At 32.7% G+C, this 8,895-nt stretch overlaps 1 long non-coding RNA gene across 1 annotated transcript; it reads left to right on the top strand.

Annotated features, from left to right (window-relative positions):
- Window positions 1-750: 750 nt before the first annotated feature.
- LOC139489584 (uncharacterized) lies at window positions 751-8,683 on the top strand. The gene is made up of 5 exons (XR_011656204.1): window positions 751-861; window positions 959-1,063; window positions 4,189-4,231; window positions 7,566-7,680; window positions 8,572-8,683. It is a non-coding gene; the product is annotated as an uncharacterized lncRNA (long non-coding RNA).
- Window positions 8,684-8,895: the final 212 nt, after the last annotated feature.

Below are 8,895 nucleotides of genomic sequence, written 5' to 3' on the forward strand. Positions count from 1 at the left end.
TGGGTTTGCTCATTGTTGAAGCCGATACTGTTGCCTATAATTGCTTACATCTACATCATTTGCACTTTGGTGGATTGTTGTCTCATTGGAAATGGTACAAACTCATGCAAATTGGCAGGTGACGCTATATATCTGCTGAATATAAAAAGAAGATGTGGTATGATTGCCAATGAGGCAACTCTCCACAAGAAACCAAAATGACACAGACATTAACAACTTTAGGTCACCGTACGGCCTTCAACAATGAGCAAAGCCCATACCGCATAGTCAGCTATAAGAGGTCCCGAAATGAAAATGAAAAACAATTCAAACTAGAAAACTAACGGCCTTATCTATTTAAAAAATGAACGAAAAACAAATATATAACACATAAACAAACGACACCCACTGAATTAAAGGCTCCTGACTTAGTACATGCACATACATACATAATGTGGCGGAGTTAAACATGTTAGTTTTCTTTCTTTGGGCTGTGGCGAATATTTGTATTATTAACCATCTTATCACATTCTTTTTATTTCAGATATTACACATCTAGGACACTGCTATGGGACGGGATAACCTCTTTGTCCTTTTCTGAAAGCCTTTGTTAGGAGTTTTATGACACAAATTATCAATATTTTTTTTTAAATTCTCTAAAGTAAAATTTGCCTGAGGGTGTTGAAACTTTAAAGCTTCTTACTATTTTCATAGTTTAGTGAAGGGAATTTTGGAAAAGTATGTTACAAATCATATATCTGTACCGAAGTTCGAAGATAAGAAATCACGTAAATGACATGAAGACTTTGATAAGTGAACGACCCAAACAAGGACACCATCAAAGAACAATGCAGTCTACTTTTGTTTTAATTTGTTGTATTAGTAAGTAATTTTGATAGATGCTGTTTACTTTTTCGTCATTTATATAGAAATTAAAAACATGAATATTGTTTTACTTTATTTTTTATTATTTTTATAGGTTTAGCAGTTGCTTGTGTTGATTTGTCTGAAGAATGTTCCGACAAGAGTCTGTGTATCTTAAAATCTTATAGAGATGGTTGTCAGAAACTCTGCGGCTGTCCGCGTAAGTTTTATTTAATAGCGTATACTGTGATGGCTCTCTCAACTATACCTGCTGTTTTCACAGATCATTTTAAGACTGTCCAGTACACTCCCAAATGAAGCGTAGTATAAAAAAAAGATCACGTATCACGATCATACACAGGTGCGAGACTCAAATCTTAAAGTTATAGTACTACTTAAGTCGGGAAAAAAATCACAGCACACTCCCCACTAAAGTTGTGTAGTGATTTTTCAATGCGCGAAGAATGATACAAAAACCGTGCACACAACAAGTATATCTGGAATTACCTTCATCAGGTATACTCATGACCATGTTTGAAAGCCAAAAAATGAGAGAATTAAAACTCGAAAAGGACCTGAACAGAACACAAAACACTGCTCACTGCCTATTTTTGATTGGTTAGCTGTTAATGTCGCATCCGTGACGTACGATAATAAACAATACAATGTTTGCAGGTGATAAACAGACTGCTGCAATAGACACACTGACAAAGAAACTCAAAAATAAACTATAATATTATTTTATCATACTCAGTGGGTGTGAACACTTACCAAAGATACTAGGCTTATAATTGGAGACACCAACTCGTGTACAGTGACGGTCGAATCAAAACATTTAGAAAGCTAAATCCAATATTAAAGGTATTTAAATTTCAATAAATATATATATACCAATAATAACTTTTCATGTCAGCACAAAAGAGTTTGACTACTGAGCTGGTCATACCCTCGTGACGAGACGTCTAGCGGCAATGTCAAAGACTAAGTGGTTGTAAAATCTCATCAAAGATACCAGATAAACTGGAATGGCAAACGCGTCTTTCGTTGATGCTCGAATCAAAAGAGTTGGAAAGTTAAATAAAATACAAAGTTTAACAGCAATATATGTATAACCGAAAATTCCGAAATGCGGATTATGCAATCTGCTCCTAGGGGTAGAGAAACTAGTGTTTTTAATGTTTCAACGTTTAATAAACAGTGAATTTACAGAAAATATACATATAGTTCATATGGTTAGCTGTTAATGTCGCATCCGTGGCATACGATACTAAACAATACAATGTTAGCAGGTGATAAACAGACTTCTGCAATCGGCACACTGACCATGTATTCCAAAACAAACTATAATATTGTTTTAGTTTCTACCCTATATATACCACTTTGCCTCATATTCTTATTAAGAAAAAAATCACATCCCTAATTAACTGAGCATTTAAAAAGTCAGAATGTGAGTACATATGTTCAAACTCTTTTAGGTCATTTTTTAGTAGCAATAAACAAAAGAACTATGTCAACTGGACATGCTTTGATACTATATCTGCGCTTGAATGTTTACTTGATAACATTTTTGTTCTCTTTGGAGATTCCGTATATCGTCAAGTTATTGGAATTCCAATAGGGACTAACGGTGCACCACTTATTGCGGACCTATTTTTGTATTGTTATGAGTTACAATTTATGACTAAAATTAGCAAAGACCCATCGAAAAAACATTTAATACAAAAATTTAACAATACTTTTAGATATTTGGATGATATATTGGCTCTCAATAATGACGACTTCAGTATGTATACTAAAGAAATTTATCCTGTTGAACTTACTTTAAATAAAGCTAATACTAACAATGACCACTGCCCTTTCCTCGATCTTGATATCTATACCATTAACGGGAAGCTTAATACAAACATTTATGAAAAAAGAGATGATTTTTCATTTCCTATCGTTAATTATCCATTTTTAGATGGTGACGTTCCCTTGTCATCATCTTATGGTGTTTATGTATATATCTCAACTTGTACGATTCGCTCGTGTTTGTAACAACGTATTAGATTTTAGCGAGAGAAATTTATGTATTACTGAAAAATTATTACACCAGGGTTTTCGATATCACAAACTAGTCAAAACATTTACTAAATTTTATCGTCGGTATAAGAAAATAATTCGTAAACATAACTCAACACGCAGACATCTTATACTATCAGGTATTTCACATCCAACCTTTTATGGTAATATGTTTTACAAAGCGCAAAAATGTCAGTATTCGACTCAAAAACTTACAAAACCTTTAAACAGACTATAGTTGCGATAATTTTGTCAGATCATTAAAGATTGCATATTTTGGCTTTAACATTGATTCACTTATAGGGTCTTTGCATCGGAACTAAACACATTTATTTGTAAAAAAACATTTGATGGCATGACACGGGTTATGTTCTTCTCACATATTTTACGATAGTATGATACTAAACCCCTAACGGTAGGGATTGTGCCTGATATTCATATAATGAAGACATTATCTTTCAATCAGTTTAATTGAGGTCTGGAGCTGGCATGTCACTTAACTGCTAATAGTCTGTTGTTATTTATGTATTATTGTCATTTTGTTTATTTTCTTTTGTTACATCTTCTGACATCGGACTTGGACTTCTCTTGAACTGAATTTTAATGTGCGTATTGGTATGCGTTTACTTTTTTTACATTAACTAGAGGTATAGGGGAAGGGTTGAGATCACATAAACATGTTTAACCCCCCGCAATTTTGCGCCTGTCCCAAGTCAGGATCCTCTGGCCTTTGTTAGTCTTGTGATTTTTAATTTTAGTTTCTTGTGTATAATTCGGAGTTTAGTATGACGTCCATTATCACTGAACTAGTAAACATATTTTTTTAAGGGGTCAGCTGAAGGACGCCTCCGGGTGCGGAAGTTTCTCGCTAAATTGAAGACTCATTGGTGGCCCTCGGCTGTTGTCTGCTCTATGGACGGGTTGTTGTCGGTTTGACACATTCCCCATTTCCTTTCTCAATTTTATGCACTGTCAATAAAAAAGTAAAATACCACAAATACCAAACTTCTAGGTGAATTCAAAACGGGAAGTCCTTTATCAAATGGCAAAATCAAAAGATCAAACTCATCCAAATGCTATATTTTTGACATGGTTTAGGTCATTTATGTTGATCAAATGGAAGCGTTCAGTTGCCTTTTAATATAAGAAAATTAAGATATCGTTACGAATTAGTCATTTTACTCTTCAGAACTGCGACCGTATAGTTTGTGAAGTGATTATTCAGTCAGTTTTCTTGATTACATTGCACGCTTCAATGCAACATATTTTCATTATTTTATTTAGATAAGATACAAGACAAGACAGTAGGCACAGACGCAGAAACAAGGTGAAAACTTAAATAAGAGTAAGAATTATGGTTATATTAATGTAAAATTTTCACTAGAATAGTACCAGTATCAAAGGTACCAGGATTATAATTTAGTACGCCAGACGCGCGTTTCGTCTATATAAGACTCATCAGTGACGCTCATATCAAAATATTTATAAAGCCAAATAAGTACGATGTTGAAGATCATTGAGGGTCCAAAATTCCAAAAAATTGTGCCAAATACGGCTAAGGTAATCTATTCTTGGATAAGAAAATCCTTAGTTTTTCAATAAGTTCAAGTTTTGTAAACAGGGAATTTATAAAAAAAATGACCACATAATTGATATGCATGTCAACACCGAAGTGCTGACTACTGGGCTGGTGATACCCTCGGGGACGAAACGTCCACCAGCAGTGGCATCGACCCAGTGGTGTAAATAGTTATCAAAGGTATCAGGATTATAATTTAGTACGCCAGATGCGCGTTTCGTCTACATAAGACTCATCAGTGACGCTCATATCAAAATATTTATAAAGCCAAATAAGTACAAAGTTTAAGAGCATTGAAGGTCCAAAATTCCAAAAAGTTGTGCCAAATACGGCTCAGGTAATCTATTCCTGGGATAAGAAAATCCAGTCAATATATAGAACTCAGTCAATATTTCAGAGTGTTTAACACTAATTACAGAAGAAATTGCTGTGGTTTCACAATAACGAAACCCTTTCATTTTATTTGAAAGAGTGATTACTTTAGAAAAAAAGTAAAATAACAAAAAGACTCGAAATTCCAAGGAAAATTTAAGACGGAATGTCCTTTATCGAATGGTAATAATCGAAAGCTTAAAAATCATGGATTTAACCTGGTTTTATAGCTAGTGAAACCTACTTGCACTTGCATAGAATTTCATTATATTGTTTGAAGTAATAATTCTATTTTGATGAATAATTGAACAAATATATATGACTACATAATCCCCTTCTAAATAACTTCTACATATAATCCTATGAATTTTATAAGTGTCTGGTTGTATATGGTCCCATGTAAGTGCAGTGAAATAAATTTGTATATATTAACTTCCGCGTATACTTAATACATTTCTCAGCTCAGATATTCAAGAAGTTGTAGCTGTTTGTTTGTCTTTCTGATATTATGTTTTTTTTGGTCTGTGTTATTGTGCTATGGTAAATTTTGGTATTCTCGTCCTTTATTTTTGCTAATGTGTTTTGTCTATATGTCTTTTTGTGTTTCTTTGTTGCATATTTGTTTGGTGTTATAGTTATTATAACTGGATACTATGAACTAGCTCAGGTAGGTTCCTAAAAATGAATTGTTTCAGTTGTCAGACCTAAGAGCTGAAAACAGACGATGGTCACCAATGTACCCTATTTTGACATGTTTTTCTATTATGTCTTGATGTTTTTTCACTCATTGTTTTAAATATAGTGAAACTTTATGCTGCTGTCATACAAATGAGAGATTTAGCTAGCTATAAAACAGGTTTACTCCAACATTTTTTACATAGGAAAATGCCCGTAACAAGTCAGGAATATGACAATTACAATCCATTCGTTTGATGTGTTTGAACTTTTGATTTTTGCCATTTGATTACCGTGTAGCAAATTAACCTGACGATATCGGGATATGGGTATTTAGTCGGATCTTAACACGTACTTGTGATTTGTTTAAAACCGGTTTTAACGAAGAAATGTCGAAATGTTCAGAACTTAATTAAATCTGTTTTTGGGTAAGATGGTGCAAGCATACGATTTTTATTGCGTCTAATACTTTTTGAGAAGCGAATAATCTTTAGCTACTTTATTTAAATATTGTGTAAAAACGTTAATTATGAGCTATGAAAGTCAAGTGGCCCAAGCATTTTACTGAGGAAGTTTTAAAAAAATGCAAAGAAATATTTTAACAGTGGGTTAGATTTCATTAGTCTTTACTATCTATAGATTAACAACTTTTGGTTATATTTATAATTTAGAATCATCATTGAAGGTGGAGCGCGATTGCACAGTTAATTAATTATATTGATGTGCCATGTGTATGCAAGAGTGACATTCCGTTGTATTATATGCCAATTCGAAAAAGTTATGCGAGTATTGTTAACAGGTTCATTATTTTATAATTAAGTTTAGGTTTCTGATATAAATTTGAATAGTTACAAAATGTATCAATTCAATATATTTCAGTTTTTGTTATTGGTGTATCAAAAACATTGATGTACGAATATAATTTCATAAATTTGAAACGTTTAAAATGATTACATACCAATATAAAGAATCGTTCATCATTTTTGAAAAAAAACTATGATTGAAATTCGATTTTATATATCTTCCCTTCATGATAGATTGATTGGGAAATGAACCAAAGTTCTCTACAGGTAATCACAGAGAGGGACAAGAAAGCAATTTTTAATTGTAGCTTATTTAGCGTTAAAACAACTTTCCATTATAAACAAATGTTATTTTATACAAATATAAGGACCTTGTTAGCTAAATCTACAAATTTTATTAGATATTATGAATTTTTATTACAATAGATTAATATGCTAGATTACGGTCTTTCCGAAATGCCTCAAAGTTCGGTATTTTTGGTATTTCACTTTCTACAAATAATCTTTTGTAAACGTCTTTGTCAAATTTACTATCAACTTCAAGATTTTTTGTTGGAGTCTTTCTTATATATCTTTGTATGTTTGTTTGATCTTTTTAGTCGGTTGTGTTAGATATGTCTGTATTGTATATATATATACAGTAGTCAGCACTTCGGTGTTGACATGAATATCAATTATGTGATCATTTTTATAAATTTCCTGATACAAAACTTTGAATTTTTCGAAAAACTAAGGATTTTCTTGTCCCAGGAATAGATTACCTTAGCCGTATTGGGCACAACTTTTTGGAATTTTGGATCCTCTATGCTCTTCAACTTTTATATCGTTTGGCTTTATAACTATTTTGATATGAGCGTCACTGAGGAGTCTTTTGTAGACGAAACGCGCGTCTGGCGTACTAAATTATAATCCTGGTACCTTTGATAACTATTGACTGCTGGATCCCCATTATTGTCACATTTACTTTTTGTGTTTGGTTGTGTTGCATACCCAATTTATTCAATGCAACAGACCTATCAACAACTGCGATACTTGTATGAAGTTAAGCTAGCTCTAAAATCATGTTTTACCTACCATTTTCAGCCTATTTTTGAAAATGATGCATCCTTGATATTTTCCAGCCGCAGTAAGTTCGTCATCTTTTAAGCACGGTTTTACCCCTTGCAAAACCAACAACTAAGCCTTTTCACAATGAGTATGTCGTAAACCCTTACTCTCATTTCCTTTCACAGTTTGAAGCAGAGAAGAGGATACTGTGGTACCAGTTTCGATTGTAGTTGCAGAAGCGGCCAGGTCGCAGTTTGCGTACATCATGTCTGCATATGTGAGGATCCAGTTGGAAAATAGGTAGCTAAATTTATAACAAATATATTTTATATGAGAAGTTTCCCCGGATTGATCATATATATATATTCAACTGATGTTACGCATACTTATTTGTTATTTTCGCTTTGTACACATTTGCTTCCTGCATTTTGTGGTACAGGTTATTCATTTCTATCCTGCCTTGTGCGAACATATCTATTTCAGTTCCAACCATGCAGGTTATTTATTTTAAAAATGACACTGCTCCCTCCTTAAAAATCAATTGGTCGTCCCTTAATGGTAATAAGTAAATCTCAAGAAAGGTGTTTTTAGTCAAACTCCTATATGAAGAATCTCTTTTTATGTTGCCGAAGACTGCATAAAATGCTTTTAAATGAGTGATTTTTTTTATGTATAGTAAACATTACATTACATCAAAGTTGATTCACAAAAAAAAAAACAAGGAAAAAAATCACAGTAGGCTATCCGTTGTTTAAAAATAAAAATCTAATATTCCGTGCAAACAATGAAAAATTAATCCAAATAAAACATAGAAATTCTGCCCCAAACGCTTGTGATCCAGACGCAAAATCAGGGACAATCTTCTGGAGAAGTTCGAAGTTTACAGTCTTCATAACGATTTTGTTTACAGATGCGATATGTCTATGTCTCGATTAAAGAGGTATATTCTTTAGACTGACGACAGTCACACAGAGCTGCAAATTTAGCTATGATTTGACAAATTCATATTTGAGACATACTTGACAGAGTATAAATTCGCATACCGGATAAGTGTGGCTGATGTCGACTATACTGTTGAAATATTCGGTTTAGTTCCATTTGCAATTACTTCATCTTTTATTAAATGAGTTTTTGAGCATTGGTAAACTACTGTTGTCTCTTATTCATTAAACAATTTTCTTCTCTTTTCAGAAGAAAACCTAAAGGGATTTCAAAGGTTACATTTGGACATGTAAAGAATAGTATTGAAAAAATAAAATTACACTGAATTATATACTGTTATGACCAATAGTATTAAACTGAATTTGCTTTGTTTAGTTATATTGAAGTTTTATTACTTGGAGATATAGTAAACTCTACTATGCCATACATAAAATACAAAATTAATAAGCATTTAAATAAAATTGAGAAAGGAAATGTGGAAAAACCTATTTTCTTTATAAATGACCCTCGAACGCAAATACAGGAGCATTTCTTTTATATATCAAGTTGGAATGCTATTCACACAATGTTTAA

This window comes from Mytilus edulis, chromosome 9, assembly GCF_963676685.1.
Source record: "Mytilus edulis chromosome 9, xbMytEdul2.2, whole genome shotgun sequence".
NCBI lineage: Eukaryota > Metazoa > Mollusca > Bivalvia > Mytilida > Mytilidae > Mytilus > Mytilus edulis.